Source organism: Lepidochelys olivacea (assembly GCF_965140295.1).
Source record: "Lepidochelys olivacea isolate rLepOli2 genome assembly, chromosome: 1".
Taxonomy (NCBI): Eukaryota; Metazoa; Chordata; order Testudines; family Cheloniidae; genus Lepidochelys; species Lepidochelys olivacea.
In genome coordinates this window covers 246,924,062-246,944,610 of record NC_140411.1, presented here as the reverse complement: position 1 = coordinate 246,944,610, position 20,549 = coordinate 246,924,062, and positions in this window count along the sequence as shown.

Genomic DNA, 20,549 nt, shown 5'->3' with positions numbered 1-20,549 from the left:
CCAAAGTCACAAATTCAAACTTTCAGAGATGAATGTTCAGATTCTAATTTCTAGATCTGAACACACTCCTAGAGTTTGGGTTACAGTGTGGTTGAAATAACACAATATGGTGAATAGATTTGATGGAAATCTTACCAGCTCCATTGATCTCATGAGACTTCTGGCATTTAGGGCTGAAATTCTGTAAAACTCTGGCCTTGTCAAAGTCAGACTTTAGCTTTGGTTCAACAGTGAACCTAACTCTGGAATCCTAGCCTGACCTATTCTAGATCTGGATTCAGACACCGCCTTCGTGGCCCAGCCTGTGAACTGTTTGGCCAAATTCTCTTCTGGTGCATATGAGCAAAACTCCACTATGAAGTCAGTGGAGCTGCATCCATTCACACAAGCATAGCACTTTTCTCATAGCACAACTAGCCAGCAACTAGGCTGTTCTTTATGGCTGGTGTTATCAAAGAAGCCTAAGGGAGTGATCCAACCAAATGCCACTGAAATTCAATAAAAATGATGAGCCACGCTCCATTAGCATCTTTTGAAAATACCAGTTTCCAAATCTAGAGAATTTAAGCCTATAAAACTATGGAAACAAACAAAAAGAAAGCTATGTATTCAATTGTGTTTGAGGTGGAGGAGCACTACCAATTAACATAGTTAATGCATTAGCCTTGAAATTACTTGGGTTTCATGTTTAGTTTTCCATTAGGACCTTTCAGTGCTAAAGTACTCTTACTTGTCTTTTATAGTTATAGGCTTTTCCCAAGGTAGACAGAATCTGTATGGCTGAAGTCAGACAGCTCTTTTACAATGTTTCTTTGGCTATTCATATAACAGAAAAACAAGCTTTAAAACAGGAGACCCATGAGGTATATTCCTAACAGCAAATCCACTTTTAAAACGAGAACACTTTCTTCTTGAACAAGAACATTTTCTAAGTACAGTGGTTTAATCGACACACAGATGGAAAAACAACACACTTGAGAGAAAAAATCTTGTAACAATCAACTGAATTTATACTTTCTTCTTTCTCTTTCCATCCTCCTTGGAATTTATGAACATGTTTTCTGCAGGTTGAGGAGACTTTTTTGAAGTTTTCTGGTGTTAAATTGATTTCTTTAGAATTAATTGGCATATTTAAAGAGCAAACTGTGAACTATAATTTTCCCCTTCTCAGTTGGACATTTCTGACTTGTATTTCAGTGGATTAGGTCCATTAATGTGGTGGCAGGGAAATATACATTGATTCTCTTTAATGATCACACATGCAAAGCTACAAGAAATGCACATAAATGAAACATAATTGAGAAGTGAGGCACAGTACAATTGATATTCATAATATCTTCATCTTAGTTTTTAAAGAAAATGCTACTGGACAGATTTAGGGCCAAAGCTCATTAAAGTCAATAGACTCCTACTGACTGCAGTAGACTTTGGATGTGGCCCATATCTAGGTGCCATCTTCATTTAAATTCCATAGTTGATATATTTTGATACGTGAACTATGAAATGACAGTATTTCCAAAGAATGTCTGAACTGGGTTAGAAGAGTCCAGCAACTGCATTGGGAACGAGGTGTGGGGGTATGCACTGGCATGGGGTGAAAGTGAATTTGTATATGGTGATTTAACTTGATTCACTTTAGTTTGATGTATTAAGAGAGTTCTGCCTATGGCACTGCATTCTATGGTTCATTAAAAAAAAACCTAGCATTGATAGCTGCAGTCTCTCAATGATCGTATTTATCTGGCTGAAATGGTGGAGCACGTTTACTGATTACTCTGGATCTGTCATGCCAAAATAGAGTTTCTTCCATTTCTCTGATCACTATTTGCACAGGAAAGCTGGGAAGGAAAATACCAGTATTTGAGCACAGGCTGGCTAGCAGGCATTTCTTTTCTGTCTATCAGTTCCCACCTCATATCTTCACTTGAGAGTCCTGGTCAATAGTAGTCACTAGAGTGAGCCAGAGCTTTTGAGTCAATGCACTGTCAGTTGCTAATCTATCACCATCACTGGTTTCATCATGGAGGATTGTTGACCTCAGTCATATACTCAAGGCTGGGTTTGACCAACCAACTGGCCCTGTGTTGGTGCAGCTTTGTCCAGATGGTTACTCTGTCAACATGAGCCCACCAGAGGCTTATCAATAGTAGTTGTGCTGTTTGTATTTGATCTCAGATGTAGGATGTGTTCCACCTCAAAGAGGGATTCATTTCAGCATGCCTATCTATTTGTGAGTCCCAGAATGAAACTAATGTAGAAGTCCCATTATCCGAGTGACACACAGTCTAAACTGCTACTCGCCAGGCCAGCTGCTGTAGTGAAATGAGCTCTTTTGGAGCCAGGAGTTGGGGTTGTGACAGGGTGCTGGCAATCAACAGCTGAGCCAGTGCTCTCATCACTTAAACACCAATTAATTCCCTCCCAGGGAGGACTTAATGGAGCCCAGTTACTACATTAGAATGGGCTGAGGAACGACTAATGGGCTGAGGGAGGACTAATGAACAAATTGGCCCATTTACACTGGAGGTATAAGAAGGCACAGGAGGAGAGCAAGGGGGAGAGAGGCAGACTAAAGCTCTGAGTGGAGAGAGAGAGAGACCTTCCCTCTCCTGGGCAGAGAACGGAGGGAAAACTCATAATATGTAAATAATATGGTGTATGGCTCAGTAAGGTGGTGGGAAGAGTAAATATAAATAAACTGCACTGCGGTTTTTAGCAGCTGAAGGTCTCTGTGTCTGTGTAGATGGAGCAGAAGACAGGAGTGGGATATTGCCCTGTCATAGGGTCATCCAAGCTTATTGTTCCGAGTGACTCAATGCTTTTTTTGCCTCTGTCTTCACTAACAAGGTCAGCTCCCAGACTGCTGCGCTGGGCATCACAACATGGGGAGTAGATGGCCAGCCCTCTGTGGAGAAAGAGGTGGTTAGGGACTATTTAGAAAAGCTGGACCTGCACAAGTCCATGGGGCCAGACGAGTTGCATCCGAGAGTGCTAAAGGAATTAGCGGCTGTGATTGCAGAGCCATTGGCCATTATCTTTGAAAACTCGTGGCGAACGGGGGAAGTCCCAGATGACTGGAAAAAGGATAATGTAGTGCCAATCTTTAAAAAAGGGAAGAAGGAGGATCCTGGGAACTACAGGCCAGTCAACCTCACCTCAGTCCACGGAAAAATCATGGAGCAGGTCCTCAAAGAATCAATCCTGAAGCACTTACATGAGAGGAAAGTGATCAGGAACAGCCAGCATGGATTCACCAAGGGAAGGTCATGCCTGACTAATCTAATCGCCTTCTATGATGAGATTACTGGTTCTGTGGATGAAGGGAAAGCAGTGGATGTATTGTTTCTTGACTTTAGCAAAGCTTTTGACACGGTCTCCCCCAGTATTCTTGTCAGCAAGTTAAAGAAGTATGGGCTGGATGAATGCACTATAAGGTGGGTAGAAAGTTGGCTAGATTGTCGGGCTCAACGGGTGATCAATGGCTCCATGTCTAGTTGGCAGCCGGTGTCAAGTGGAGTGCCCCAGGGGTCGGTCCTGGGGCCGGTTTTGTTCAATATCTTCATAAATGATCTGGAGGATGGTGTGGATTGCACTCTCAGCAAATTTGCGGATGATACTAAACTGGGAGGAGTGGCAGGGATAGGATACAGAGGGACCTAGACAAATTGGAGGATTGGGCCAAAAGAAATCTGATGAGGTTCAATAAGGATAAGTGCAGGGTCCTGCACTTAGGACGGAAGAACCCAATGCACAGCTACAGACTAGGGACCGAATGGCTAGGCAGCAGTTCTGCGGAAAAGGACTTAGGGGTGACAGTGGACCAGAAGCTGGATATGAGTCAGCAGTGTGCCTTTGTTGCCAAGAAGGCCAATGGCATTTTGGGATGTATAAGTAAGGGCATAGCGAGTGTTAGGGGGCTTATTCCTTCACCCACTTACTTCCCTGGTCCTTCTCGCATGAACAGAGAGCAACAATACCCGAAGTCCAAAGGTGCAAACAATTCGATGTTTATTGGGGTGAACTTCCAGCAAGCATGATTCCAGTTTCCTTCCTTAGTATCCTCCTTCCCAGCTCTGACACCACAGAGCCTTACACCTGTGTCCCTGTTCCCATTCCTGCCCTTAGCCAAACATGATTCCAACTTCCTTACTCCCATTCCCTGTTCCCATTTCCCCCTTTAGCAAAACATGATTCCAATTTTCTTACCCCCATTCCCTGTTCTCATCTCCCTTACCCACATGCCCATGCCCACGCCCACCCCCACCCACTCACTTCCTCATTGACTACAGATTATATAGTAAAACTTGAGTTCTGCTTAGCTATACCTTAACCAATCATTTTCCTGAAATTTAACTAACCAATCCTAACATATTGTAACATGATTATGTAACCAATTATATCCCACCACCTTAATTAGTTTACATCCAGCAAAATTAATTATACAGCAGACAGGAACAATCACAGAACCAGACAGAGATTATACAGACAAACAATAGCAAAGTGGAAACTATAATGACAAGACAATACAGAAGTGAGGGTTTCACATCCCAGCTATTGATAAGTGAGTTCTTGCCAGACAGGATGCTATCAAACTAAGTTTCCTTTTACATTTTCTAGGCACTTCCCTTTCTCTGGAGGTGATAGGAATACAATCCTGTCCTGATAGTGCCTAACAGCCCAATAGCACCTTATTTCAATGTGACTAGTTTGGAATGTGAGGATGTGACCGTTCGCTTCCCAGCTTATGGCTGCCTCTGCTGCTTAGCCAAAGGCCTGAGCCTAAACACAGGGCCACAAACTGTCACAGTAAGAGAAGGCCCTTACACCGGCAGACAGTGATTTCTTTCTTTTATACCTCTAGAACTAGCCAAGCGATAAGAATACACCTAAATTCTTAAAGTACAGGCCTTTGCAGACAGGCCTGAATATCTATATCCTAACAGCGAGCAGATCAAGGGACGTGATCGTTCCCCTCTATTTGACATTGGTGAGGCCTCATCTGGAGTACTGTGTCCAGTTTTGGGCCCCACACTACAAGAAGGATGTGGATAAATTGGAGAGAGTCCAGGGAAGGGCAACAAAAATGATTAGGGATCTGGAACACATGACTTATGAGGAGAGGCTGAGGGAACTGGGATTGTTTAGTCTGCAGAAGAGAAGAATGAGGGGGGATTTGATAGCTGCTTTCAACTACCTGAGAGGTGGTTCCAGAGAGGATGGTTCTAGACTAATTCTCAGTGGTAGAAGAGGACAGGACAAGGAGTAATGGTCTCAGGTTGCAGTGGGGGAGGTTTAGGTTGGATATTAGGAAAAACTTTTTCACTAGGAGGGTGGTGAAATACTGGAATGCGTTACCTAGGGAGGTGGTAGAATCTCCTTCCTTAGAAGTTTTTAAGGTCAGGCTTGACAAAGCCCTGGCTGGGATGATTTAATTGGAGATTGATCCTGCTTTGAGCAGGGGGTTGGACTAGATGACCTCCTGAGGTCCCTTCCAACCCTGATATGCTATGATTCTATGACTTCAGTAGCCAGTCTGACAATGATTCTTGTAGGACTTGATACCTCCTGGGCTCTATGGAAACCAGTTCCCAAGTGGTTTCTGGATTGTATCATTTACCTGGGGGGGACACTGAATCTGACCTGCATTTCAGCTGGTATTTTATTAGACTTGTGCTGTGGGCAGATCATTATCTCCTCCAGGCTGAAGTAGAAGCTTACCTTTCCTCCTGTTTCAGTGGTCCACCCTTATAGACTAATGGCCCCTAAATGGGTGTCAGAACTCTGGGCAGAGATATTGCTGTCCCAGCACTGGACCACTGCATCAATGGCCTACTGGAACATCCTATCTATCTTCTCTCCATAGATATCACCTTGGTGGGCCCCCAGGCATCCCCTCCTCCACCTCATCCTTTCATGTCAATAGAGGATAACACACAAAACTAATACATTTCAGTAACTCCTTGTAAGATTGGTTCTCTTTCCTGTAGAGAAGCTATTTTGTTTTATTTTTCCTGCTCTCTTTCTTAACAATAAAATACTTTAAAGGCTTTTTATCATCTTTGAGGTTTTGATCCCTATACATGTGCAGCTGGATGTGTGATTCAAAGACAAGCATTTACATCTCTTATAAAGTGACTACGTTAACAGATATGCCCAACTGCCTTTTGTTAAGTGTTAACTGTTTTAAAAGCCTTTTCTTCCCAATATTTGTGAATTTCTGTACACCTGTAATTTCCCTAACTGTTGTGAATGGCACATTTATTTATTTTTTTGAGTTTATTATCCCATTATTCTAGGAATAAATATAATGTTTTGCTTTATTGAGTCTGGGGGTGGGTGTACACATACACACACACATTGTACTGCGTGTTTTATATTAACAAGGAAAAGCACAGATGAGCAGAGCTAAGAGGAAACCACAAAAGCACTCATATCAGTAGGAGAGTAAAAAGAATACAGGTGATGATGTGCATATATTTTAACCAAACTATTATGTATTTATTCAAAGAAAACTTTGTTTTGAGATTGCTACATTTGCTACATATATACCTGACCCACAAAACAAGGACCATTACAACAGCTAACATATAAAACAGATCACAAAGCAGAATGGCTGGCTCCAAAACCAGCCTTAACCATCCTTCCCCCACTAAACACATGAGACTAACCCTCAAACAGTCACCTTCTGACATTATTAGTTGTAGAGGTTTGCTACAGTATTTTGTTATGTTAGAAGATGCAGAGTTTGCTGTAGTCATTTGCTGTAGATACATTGATGTGACCAATACTTTGCATAATGGGAGATTGAATTAGAGCTGGTCAAAAAACGAAAACAAAATTAAAAAAATGTTTTTATTTAAATCTTTTTGAAAATTATTTATTTCATTTTTGTGGGGGGCTTATATAAAAAGGGGGGTATTTTTTCCTTTTTTTCCCCCACCGCCACTTCTCATAACATACTTTAGCACTCTTGCTAGTTGAAGGTGGTGGCAGTAAAGGTGGTGGTGACAATATGTCTGGAGGGGATGCCTAAAAGAAAAGCTGTGACACTAAAGCAATATATAGTTGTTGTCTCACCCATCAGATGAACAGTGGAAACCATAGAAACATGGCCCCATACAGAACACAGTCATCCAGTGTGATTCACACACTGGACATGCGGAGAGAAAATGCAGCTCATGAAATCAAGACACGCAGCTCCTCTGCTTCCATTTTGTATACTCAGCTGGCTGTTGGTACTATGGCAGATACTTTAAAGATATCTCAGGCTGCTTTACTTTCCTCATGCTATATGTGCATTGTTAGTAAATTCATGCTACACTAGTTTAATTCCTGTCACCAGAACCACTTTTCAGGGAACCCCACCTCCCTTCCCTGGGTTACCTGCTTTCTGTGTGCAGCTGAGCACAATGGGCCATTGGCGTTGCCCAAATATAGAGTACAGCAACCTCTATTATTTAGCAGAGATCACTACCATTCCAAGGGAAGGCATTGCCTAGCTTTAATCATTTCCCATGTTTGGTCACCACGAATGGCTAGGATGACTGAACCTTCTCTGTGTTTGTTTTTTTAATCTCTTCCTTTTTCTTCCTATTATCCCTTTTTTTTCCTTTTCTTTCCTCTCTTCCCCATCTGTTTCCTGGTAACTTCCCCTGCTCCCACTCCTGTCCTCTATAGATGACCGGAGCAGCATAATGAACCTGAAAAGATTTTCAGTCTCTAGAACCCTGCGGTTGTGCTCTCAATAGCATCTAAAAATACTCCATATAATGCTCAGAACTCCTTTACCCTGTTTGTTTGCAGAAAGCCTTACATATCACATTATTATTCATAGATGCTGTTATATAAAATGCTTCCCTGTGGGATAAGGAGTTGAGTGAAGGAGAAAATGAAAAGAAAATACCTACAAATAGAATAATAAACATGCACCATTAGTCATTGTTAATAATTGTATACTGACTTGTCTCTAAATTTCTTTGGTTAACGGACCCTATTCTTGATAACGCAGGGATTGAGAAAACTTAACTTTTGTGCTTTCTTGAATCATCATCGCATGCCACCTGAGTCTGACTCCTCCTGACAACTTTATATTGCACTGAAAGAACAAATATATGTTGGTCTTCTGAAAGTCCAAAAGCATCCCAGTTAAGCATCCAAGTTAAATCCTGAGCTCCTTATTCAGTTTTACTCAGTACTTATATAGGCAAAACTCCTATTGAAGTCCTAATAAAGACTTAATAAAAATTGAGTGAAGACCTTAGGCTTTGGCCCTAAAATGCTGCTCCTCCAGTATGTAATATAGATATGGTAAGCAATGCATCAAGGAAAGAATACTTTAATTAAGGGTTTTGACCTCTGTTGTGGATGAAATGCTATGCAATTGTATTTCAAAAATGGAGTCGAACAGGGAAATTCTCAACTCAAGTGTTTGCATATTATGGTGATGGACACTGTACAAAATTCTGTGATAAATACATATTTCACTTTCCAGTGTATTATGCATCCTCTTCTGTGCCTGATCCACAGAAGATATGACTCTGTTACAGCTCTCTGCCCTGGGGCCTGGTTCTTTAGCTCCTGCTATGCACGATGTTAGCTCTGGAGACATAGGTGCTGGAAGTAGGCGTGCTGGGGGTGCTGCCACACCCCCTGGCATGAAGAAGTAATAACCCGAATACCTGGTTTCTGCCTTCAGCACCTTCACTATAAAAATTGTTCCAGCACCACTGTCTGGAGATCTCTGGTTCAGTCCCCTGTCACAGATAAATAGTCACTGTGATTATCACCAGGATGCAATGCAAGTAATACAGCACAGTGAATAAGTCACAATTCATAACTTAGCCAGTACATGACCTCTCTTTCCCTGTATGTCCTGGATGGTTCTTGCCACTACAGGAGCCTAGAAACATAATGAAACCCAACGAATAAATAAATAGCTAGAAATCCTCATATAGGGACTATTTTAGAACTATGAACAGTAGATTCTGGACTCAGAAGGTTGTAATCCTGACTCTGCTACTTCTCATTGTGTGGCTTTGGGCAAAATCACTTTATCTTTCTGTCTCTGCTTCCCTCTCTATAAAATTGAGAGTTGGAATACCTAACCATCTAACTCATGGTGGTGTTGTAAAGCAGTATACAAATCCTAAGCATTCGTATAGCATCATGGACTCCTTCTTTTCAATTAAAGTAAATGGGAGTTTTCCTATTGACTTCACTGAGATCAGACTCTGGCACCAAAGGGCTATTGAGCTAATGGCAGGATGCTTATCTACTGGGTCTCAGAGCTCTGGCTTTTTAAGACTTTAAATAATTTTGGAAAGTTTTACCTAACGCTACATAATTTAGAGGGCATCAGTCTCCTATGGTGTTCAGCTAAAGGGCAAAATGAAAGTTTGAGGAGGAGATGTTCTTATTGATTCCATATTTTTCCACTGTTCCTTGGCCACCTTAGGCTAATAGTGCCATTGCTCCTTCAAAGCAAATCAATATGCACTGGAGCTTTAAAAAGCAGGAACTACTGAGTTTAATATAGCAGCTGGGTGCTCCAGGCTTTAGAAGCTCATGGCAGGTTTGTCCAATCATTAATTGATCAACTCATGAAGTAGAGACTGGTTTCCTATAAAAGCAGAAGGATGAGACATGCGCATTCTCTTTGTGTGAGAGAGAATGGGGGGGGGTGGGAAATAAGGTTGGTGGAGACTTAGTTCTATTTAATGGCACTGTCTCTTTTGGCTAGATTGTTAGATTTCTTAGAGAAAGGCTATGTACTGAATTGTAGTCATACTACAACATTATTCTAGCTGAGGAAGTGAGCTGTAGCTCACGAAAGCTCATGCTCTAATAAATTGGTTAGTCTCTAAGGTGCCACAAGTCCTCCTTTTCTTTTTGTGAATACAGACTAACACGGCTGTTACTCTGAAACCTGTCATTATTCTAGCTGTTATTCATATGATTAGTTTTAATGTTTTCACATAGTCCTAGCAGGAAAACTGTAAGGGTTATTAGAGGTATAATCTAATGTTAGTTTGCAACACTAAATCTGATGATGAGGGAAATGAATAAGTAATGTTAGCAAGGTCTATCCTTTTAATTAAGGGAGGTGATAATAGGTGAGAGAAAATTCTGTAAGCAATGAACGAGTCCATGTTTTAAACAGCAAAATCTGTTTTTTTTCTTTTGGGCTATTTAGTTGCAATTTAAAAGAATCTTTAACAAAGTCAGATCTTCCTCATTTCTTCTGAGATCAGGAGGAGGAATATTAACTAATTTTCCCTGAGATTCTTTTCAATACTGTCTTAATACTTGAAACATGGCTTTCTTCCAAATTCAATCTAGCTTTCAGTCTGAGTGATAATTAGTTACCTAGGAAACAAACCCAGTATTCTTCTAGGTTTCCATCCCTATTTCCTTGAATCCTTAGAGACAAGGAGTTCAAGAGAGGTAATGTTTGGTTTGTTTACACAAACACTGAAGTGACTCCTGCTAGTTTCTTGTTCTGGTCTTCAGAAACTTGGCTATGTTGCAGACACAATGAACAAATCTGATCAATTCCTAGAAAAGGCTTGCTTCAGAGGAATAAGTAATCACAGACCATGTTTTCAGTTGCCTAAATTTATAGAACAAGTTACATGGATATGACTTTTTGTAAAACCTAATAACAAACTATGATCGTAAGGGGTGGGAACCACATTATCCAAGACTCTCTTCCCCCTCTCGCGCCCCCCCCACAAGTGCAAGACATAAAGTTCTTACAGCGGGTGTCTCATACAGCACTGATAATACCCTGTATTTTAGGCAAAAAGCTTCCTGTTTTATTTAGCATTATTTTGCTAGTTACAGAGGTGAAACCACATGAATACATTTGTGGGAGGGGAGCTAAGAGTGAAAATGCCCCAAACCTGCTACTACAATAAAGGGGACATCAATAAAGTAGTGAAAAGCTGCACCCTGAAGCAAAACATCCTATTGCTTTCCTTTCCTATCCTCCTTAATAGTTGTAGCTATGCCTACAGGGCTGGCTCTAGGTTTTTTGCAGCCCTAAGCAAAAAATTCGCCTCTCCAAGAACACAACTGCCCAAGCAAAGAAAAAGCGGGGGGGGGGGGTGGCCAGAATGCTGCCCCTGGAATTGTGCCACCTCAAGCACGTGCTTGCTTTGCTGGTGACTAGAGCTGGTCCTGTATGCCTCGTGGTTCTGTTCTTGTTTTCACTTATAGTTCTTATGCATTGTACCAAAGCAAGATATACATGTCTCTTTCTATGTGTTTGTTTGGGAGATCTTCTTTACACTGACAGTCACACTGAAATACCCAACTGCTAAAGCCCACGGCTTGTAACTACTTTATTCTTTTTATAATCATTATTGAACTGAGTGACCCTAAGCCATATGCTCACAGTCCCCTTCACTTTCTCCATTCCACTTTTTCCTGAAATTTATGTGCCGTTCTCTCTTTATCAACATTTTAGCTACTTAAACTGCATGCCAGCAGTAAAAGGAAACAGAGGGGAATGCTGCTATTTATATAGCCTCCAAAAATTTACTAGGCATTTTATAGTAATGTTATACACAAAGCTATAAGGAGGTGCAGACTTTTCTTTTCATATGTTCAGGCAGAGATACAGAGAAGTGTGGGAATGTTTTCTAGGCAGCTTAAAAATCCAGGCCTCTGTAGGTACCTATCTATACTAAATTTGGAAAAAATGCAAATTCTGGGGCAAAGAAGTCCAGATTACAGCAGAGCCAGGGGCTGATAACACATGTCAGGTCATTGTTTTGAGCTAGCTGGGCTATGTGGTAAACCAAATTTGTGCTGTCCCAAGCCACTTTTGTAAGTAGATAACTACTAAGCTTTACAAGATCATTCTCTGTCAATATAAACATGTAATGTGCATCTCTAATCTGGGGGGTTAATGGAGGATGTAAGGAAGGTTAAAACGTTGATGTTATTAAAGTAAAGTATAGAGTATAAACATTTGTGTTTTGGCAATTTACTCATTCCATTAATCCACCCATTCTTCTAAATGTGGAATGGTGAATTATAGATTTTGAAGATTCTAGTCAATGCCTCTAATCAGTCTTCTTTCTTTAAAGACTGAGCACACAGTATTGCACCAGTTTAAAATATGAAATTAGTCAAATGTATAAGTATGAATCTAAATTCATAATGTAAAATAAAGAAAAAATATTTTCAGAGACCACTCAATTATTCTGACAGAGTCAAAAATAGAGAATGTATCCAATGATATTGTTGCAGTTCTGTTGGAGAAATCAATCTGCTACATGTGTCAACACATCCTGTGACTCTTGAAAACTGATTTGTTACATTATCTCTCTACACTTTCTTTTCTAAACCACAGAATTACTGTGTTTGTCATCGTGTTCTGAACACTCAGAACATTTAGAGTGAGTCCCCCTCAAGACATTCAGATAATTAAGTTTCAGCTGTACAGGGATCACTTCATCCATCACTGAAGTGCAGCCACCTTTAGGATAGACTAGCTGGACTTCAGACGGTAACGTAGAGACGTTTGGATACTTGACATCTTCTAGCCCCAAGAATCCATTCCTGATCTCACCTTTCAGATGTGGTGTTTACCAGAATAACAATGTGGCAAAGCAAAAGATGTGGCTGATAATGGATCAGCAGTGGGTAGAAATGAGTGCTGCTACTTATGGTTAGAGAGGTACCCCCATAGTCACACAGTTGGTATTTACCATTGGTTTCATACACATTATTGACAATCTCAAATAGCAAAACATCATGAGTCAGGCCACTAAAAATCATGAAGCCTTTTTTAATTAATAACGTTGGGGTTCTTTTTATTTACTTTCTGGTTTCTGAATATTTAGGCAGCACTTGCTTCATCCTTTCAAACTTTACTCTGCAAGCAGGAGGGCTAGAAACTTTTTAAAAATGAAAGCTGAGATTCTCAATCAGTCCCCTAACTCCAGCAGCTGGCGCCTTAAGAAAAACACCAAATATAAAGAGACTGCCTGTTAAATAGTTAGATTTTACCCTTGTCTACTGCACCAGTTCACTTGCAGTGTCACCAACTCTAACAATATTTCACTGCAAAGAAGCCACCATAGATTTTTCTGTTGCGCTTACTTTAAGAGTTTTTCTAGCTTAACTTTCCCTACAACTGACACTCACACACCACCAAGTGGTTTAGTAAGCAAATGCAATATTTAACAGTACCTTCATTAAATGCTGCTGGTTTGATGGGACTCACCTTGTGTGGCTGTTACTTTCACCTACAAGTCATCAGCATTTCTTATTTCCTAGCAGTGGGTTTGGTGCTGCAGCATTGCAGATTTAGATTTCTGAGACTAACTAATTAAATCAAACTAGTTAGAGGACAAATATGCAACAGTAAATGACCAATATTGTATATTCAGCAGAAACAGATTTTCAAGAATGTTCAAAAGTATTGGAGTCAATTTCCAATGTGGTCATGGACTGTAACAATTTTTGACACTCTGGCTACTGTGTAATAATACTAGGGCCAAAAAGTCCTTAATCTATAGCCCTGTATTTTGGGTGCTACGGAGCTGTACCGCTTCTCCAGGAGTTTCTGAGATACTTCGTCACTCACAGAGTAGAGTTACAACATGCTAACCCTTCGAGGGTGCTGGCGGGGGTAAAGGGGGCGTCACTCTTCAGACTTCTTTCAAGGTGGCTGGTGTGGAGAAAGGACATGGCTACAGCTGCCCTTCTACCACCCTATTAGAATGGTTTAGTGTTGACTGCTGTCCTAGCCCTATAAAGTTCTTCCACTCCCTAGATTTAAGGACTCCCATTAGGTCTGCTTTCTGAGCAGTAGGTCTAAAGGGCAGAAGTTCCTTGCATCTTTCCCCCACTTATAGTGGAGGAGTTGGACACAATTGAACCCATACTATCTAGAACCTTGGTGAATTCTCCTTGAAAAGAGAAGCCACTACTTTCCAGTTGAAGAGTTCCAAAGGCGCATAATGACTTGCAAATGTTAACAGCACCTAGGGGATACTTTATTTATGAGATACATTGTGTTTCAGAGATGCTGATGAGAGAGGTGAGTGTCTGTTGAAGAGCGCAGTACAAATGTCAGAATAATGTCTCAGAATACGCATTAACTGTTGTTGCATAAATGTAAAAACCTGAGCAGAAAGTGCAATATTCTTACCAGCATTCAAAATGGTCTTCAAACACTGACAGGTGTGTATTTCTTATAATTGCTACTCCATGGTTTGTTCTCCTCTATCTCCCTTTTAAGATATTGCTAATATTGGGGAGTATTTACTGTAGAGTGATTAGGTGATTATTAAAGCCAAGGCAGTTAGGTCACAGATGTTCCAAACGGTGTTACTAAATTAGTAGCGAGCCCCAGGGAAAAGCACACATATTTGTAACCTGAAACAAATATTTGGGGAGAATCCACATTAGTCTTTACAAATGAATTAACTACCTTGAGTTAATTGCCAGTTAATTCATGGTGAAGTCTAGAATGGACATATCCTTAAAGTAATACCTGGTCACTTTATATCCATGCGTCACTTCATCTGCCAACAAAATGTACCCAGATATGTGAGGGAACTCATCGGCTGTTTAAGGGTGTGCAGCTACACTGCATAATATCCTAGGACATAAAGATAAAATTCTCAGGCAAAATCCAATGCCTGGAGTTGGAATTAAGTCAGGATGACCCTGGGCTTATTAGCCCTATTCTTATGAAAAGTGGCAGGAGATCTCTAATGGCTGGTGGTCAGGATCTCTGTTATAAGTCTTCAACCAAGTGACTGTGACACAAATAGCATAGTGTCTCCTAAAACACGCTGAGATGTTGGTTCAATACTGAATCAGGAAGGGAAAAAAATGCCCCTTCCTGAATCAAACTTACTGTCAAAACAACACTACTCCCTACAACATCTTTGTGTGACTTGGAGGTCTCCAATACTGTCCTGAATCAATTCTGCTTAACTTGTCACATCTTATGGGATGCACATCACAAGGCACTAAAGTTGCAAGCTAACAAAAACAGTATACAAACAAATTAAATTTTTCTAATTTAGTTTTTACACTCACAAAAACTCCTCTCCACTCCTTAACAAAGAATTAACAATGCTGTAGTGAAGCATAGTAATTAAAATTATTCTAAAATTATGCTACAATACTGTACTACTAACATACAACCAAATTATCAGTTCAGTACATTAGGAAGAAGTATAAACTGCCATACCCATTCACGCCACTGGTCCATCTAGTCCAATATTCCCTTGATAGTGGTCAATATTAGATGCTTTCAAAGAAGGCTCAAGAAATAATGTAATGGCCAAATAGGCAATAATCTTCTCATGCTTCTTCTTAACCCCAGTCAGCTAGTGGTTTTATATCTTGAATCATGAGATTATATTCCTTTTTATATAAAATTGAGCTAACCACAGTGGAAGTTCTTATCAATTTTCTAAATATCTAATACTTTGCTGAATCCCAGAAAGTTTTTGTCCTCTGATACCGTGAACTGAAATACCTTGGTGTTTGGTCCAAATTATTTGGTTTTTCACATGTTTTGGTTTTTTAATGAAAAGTCCACATTTTCCACAGAAACAATATAAATCTTGCAAAAAACTTAATTGAGTCAAACACACTTTTCTGTTGGAAAGTTTTCCATCAACACAGTTTTTCAATGAGCATCAGTTGAAACAGCACATTTTGTAGTGTTATTTTGGGAGGGGGAGGTTATTCAGTTAGATTCTAATTTTGTAAAATTCAGTCCATCTCAAAGAATCTCCCACTTGGAGTAAATGATGGCTCCAAGTTTCTCAGGCTCCAGGTATCTGATTCTTGAATATGTTTTCTCATGGAATTAACCAATAAAACAAATACTCAGACTGTTGAATTAAAATCAGCATTTGTGAACTGAAAATATTTACTGGGATTTTCATTACAAATCTTTTGATCTAGCTGTCATAAATATAAAGGGAAGGGTAAACACCTTTAAAATCCCTCCTGGCCAGAGGAAAACTCCTCTCACCTGTAAAGGGTTAAGAAGCTAAAGGTAACCTCGCTGGCACCTGACCAAAATGACCAAGAGGAGACAAGATACTTTCAAAAGCTGGGAGGAGGGAGAGAAACAAAGGGTCTGTGTCTGTCTGAATGCTGCTTTTGCCGGGGATAGACCAGGAATGGAGTCTTAGAACTTTAGTAAGTAATCTAGCTAGGTATGTGTTAGATTATGATTTCTTTAAATGGCTGAGAAAAGAACTGTGCTGAATAGAATGACTATTCCTGTCTGTGTGTCCTTTTTGTAACTTAAGGTTTTGCCTAGAGGGATTCTCTGTTTTGAATCTAATTACCCTGTAAGGTATCTACCATCCTGATTTTACAGAGGTGACTTCTTTACTTCTATTAAAAGTCACCTTGTAAGAAGACTGAATGCTTTTTCGTTGTTCTAAGATCCAAAGGTTTGGGTCTGTGGTCACCTATGCAAATTGGTGAGGATTTTTACCAAACCTTCCCCAGGAAGTGGGGTGCAAGGGTTGGGAGGATTTGGGGGGGAAAGATGTGTCCAAACTACATTTCCCAGTAAACCCAGTTAGAGTTTGGTGGTGGCAGTGGAGATCCAGGGACAAAAGATAAAATTTAATTTGTACCTTGGGGAAGTTATAACCTAAGCTGGTGAAAGTAAGCTTAGGAGGTTTTCATGCATGTCCCCACATCTATACCCTAGAGTTCAGAGTGGGGGAGGAACCCTGACACCAGCTCACTACCAACCCCCCACTCCCACCCCCAACCCTAACTCCAGGTTCAATATCTTCATCAATGATCTAAATAATGGCATAAAGAGTACATTTATAAAGTTTGCGGAGGAGGGGTTGCAAGTGCTTTAGAAGATAGGATTAAAATTCAAAATGATCTAGGCAAACTGGAGAAATGGTCTGAACTAATTAGGATGAAATTCAATAAGGACAAATGCAAAGTACTCCACTTAGGAGGGAACAATCAGTTGCACACATACAAAATGGGAAATGACTGCCTAGGAAGGAGGACTGCGGAAAGAGTTCTGGGGGTAATAGTGGCTCACAAGCTAGATATGAGTCAACAGTGTTACACTGTTGCAAAAAAAGCAAACATCATTCTGGGATATATTAGCAGGAGTATTGTAACCAAGACACGAGAAGTAATTCTTCCACTCTACTCTGCATTGATTAGGCCTCAACTGTAGTATTGTGTCCAGTTCTGGGCGCCACATTTCAGGAAAGATGTGGACAAATTGGAGAAAGTCTAGAGAAGAGCAACACAAATGATGAAAGGTCTAGAAAAATGACCTTTGAGGGAAGACTGAAAAAATTGTGTTTGTTTAGTCTGGAGAAGATTGATGGGGGACATAAGTTTTCAAGTACATAAAAGGTTGTCACAAGGAGGAGGGAGAAAAAATTTTCTTCTTAACCTCTGAGGCTAGGACAAAAAGCAATGGGCTTAAATTGCAGCAAGGGTGGTTTAGGTTGAACTTTAGGAAAAACTTCCTAACTGTCAGTGGTTAAGCACTGGAATAAATTGCCCAGGGAAGTGGTGGAATCTCCATTATTGGGAATTTTTAAGAGCAGGTTGGACAAACACTTGTCAGGGATGGTCTAGATAATACTAAGTCCTACTTTGAGTGCAGGGGACTGGACTAGATGACCTCTCGAGGTCCCTTCCAGTTATGATTCTATGCTGTTAGACTATGGACCTGTAGTAAATCATACCTTCTAATGATTCAGATAGTAGGTAGAGCTGTATAGGGACAAGTGAAGATAAGCAGAGCTCTGGAGAGAATTGTTCATGCAGTCAAGATCTCCTTGAGATAAGGAAACTCCAACTCCACTCAGAGGCAATAGATTCTAACATTAATTTTGATCTACAATTTGGAATCAAATTTAAGTTGTGAAGGAAAAGAGTCCTATTTTAAATGTTAACATGGGGACAAAACCAGACTGTGTACAGTCAAGATGGATATAAATGCTATAATAAGGGATAATGTTAGACTCTCATTTAAGACTGAGTCTGTAGAGGATTCACTGAAAAGCCAAAAATATGTGGGTGTTGGGACTCCCTGCTGGAAAAATGATTATCCTCAATTATTTATAATAAACCTACCCAGAAAGATATTTGGAGTTTGTAGTAAGAGCACAGACAGCAAGGGAGAGGAAAGAAGGATGTTAATTTATTAAATTTATTTTCAGCAGGTTTTTTAATATTTTACAGGACATTGCTCTGTCTTTTTCCAGCTACTTATAAAATATCATTCGCTAATTCTTCTTTCTTCCAAGATCTGTTGTAGGCTTGATTTTAATCACACAGTTTGCTTTCATTCTTTTGAATATACTCTTATCTTAATCTTAACTATACTAATCCTATGGTCCACTGCATTGTATCTTTTTGGGGGGGGCTCATAAATAATATTATATAGCGGAAACTACCTCCCATGGATGTGCTGATCCATGTACCTGACCAAAGACTTCCCTGTTGCCTGGATGGCTGGATATCGTTGTACAACTTTTTAGCTTCAGCCATCAACTTCACTTATTCAAGTGTTTGAAGAGTCTAGATTTTTAAACTAGATCCCAGCCCTACTGGAATCTTGGTAGTGTGGGTTGGGAACATATTTCTCTCAATGAAATCACCGTCTCATACCAAGAACCTTTAAGAAAGTTAGATTCCGTGGCATGGAATTCTGTCAACTGGTCTTGCACTCAGCACAATTTTGGTATGTAATTTTCCTCGCTTTCTTTAGGAGAACAATTACCTTGAAACTGTAACAGGTTTAGAGTTTTACATGTTCTCTATAGTGCACTTTTCCTGATGAATTTATCAGAAAATTGCTTTATTACTGTAGCAACCCTGTAGAGGTGTCGAGGCAGTGAAAAGGAGGAATTGTCTAACCAAGGTATAACAGACTAGCAATATTACTATAATCATTGAATTTGTATTACTATTCAGTATTTCATATATTTTAAAATGAATGCCCTTTTCTTAACAAATGTAATACAAGAATATTAAATGCTGCTTTGAATGTCTCTTATCTTGGCCTCAGGCTTCCCTCTGTCCTGCAGAACTGACCTGTTTTTATCATTGTACATTTTAATTTGTCAAGAAATACTAAAACCGAAACCTTATAAATTATATATAAAGGCTTAAATTAATTCCATATTTCAAATTTACTGTGCTGCTTTGTGTCTGAATTTCCCATTGTTGCCCTGCATTTGGGATTGAAAGGGTTAAATTAAACAGCCAGCCTATTAGCTCAATAAAAGCACATGGAGTGACCATGCAGGAGATTTTGATGCTGAGCCTGAGCACCCCTTCCCTTTTTGGAAGAAGGATGAAGTGCAGTGTTCTGGTAGTGATCTTGGTGACCAAGCAAATTCAGCTTTTAAGAGTCAGTAGTTTAGGAAACGGCCGTCTCTAATCCAGTATTTTAGCTCAAGAGAGAGTGCTGCTGCCCTGGCAAAAAAGGCAAGAAACTTCAATTAAAAGAAATCAATGAAGAGGGTGGCTATGGGAGAAAAAAATCCATCTCTGGCCACTGCAAGACCTCTTGGGCTAAGCAACATAAAATGTAGTAACTGTCAGTGGGGCAATGTGCATTATCTGATCCTAAAGAAAACTAGGAAATAAAATCCCAATTGGCAAGCTTAATGGAGATGGACTACCTTCATGGTGCCCTCCATGCTTGCTGATAATCAGCCACAAAATTGGAGGTATTGAATTCATGGACGCGTAGCTCTTGTTAGGGAGTGGGGATGTGTAGAGAGGAGGCAGTGGAGCAGCAGTCATCCATCCAGAATAATTAATCTTGAAAAGGGTTCCATTTCCTAGGGAGCCCTAAAATCTGTAGGATTGGGAAGGGGCAGGATCTCCAGAATCTATGATCCCTCAAAGACCTCCCCATCACAATTCACGGGAGTCAGGTGCTCTCTCAACTCCACAGCAAGAAGAGCTCAGCAGCTCATAAGATTAAACCAATTTAGAGTGAGGCTATTTGAAAACAAATTAGTTCATCCTTATTGGCTATTTCTGAAATAGGGCCTGGTCCTCTGAGGGACCCCCCCCCCCGAGTGTTTGGAGATAAGGGTAGGGCAAGGAATTTACAAGATTATCTCTGGCCTTTTCCCAGATGTGATAGCCGGTCTTGCTAGAGAGCTGAAAGAGCACCTGACTCCCATGAAATTCAGTCACAGGAGTTCAGCAATGTCCAGTGTCATAAATATAAAGGGAAGGCTAACCACCTTTAAATCTCTCTTGGCCAGAGGAAAAACCCTTTCACCTGTAAAGGGTTAAGAAGCTAAGATAACCTCGCTGGCACCTGACCAAAATGACCAATGAGGAGACAAGATACTTTCAAAGCTGGAAGGGGGGGAGGACAAAGGGTTCTCTCTGTCTGTGTTGTCTTTTGCCGGGACCAGAGCAGGAATGCAGGAATACTAACTCCTGTAAAGAGTTAGTAAGCAATCTAGTTAGATATTTGTTAGATTCTGTTTTGGTTAAATGGCTGATAAAATAAGTTGTGCTGAATGGAATGTATGTTC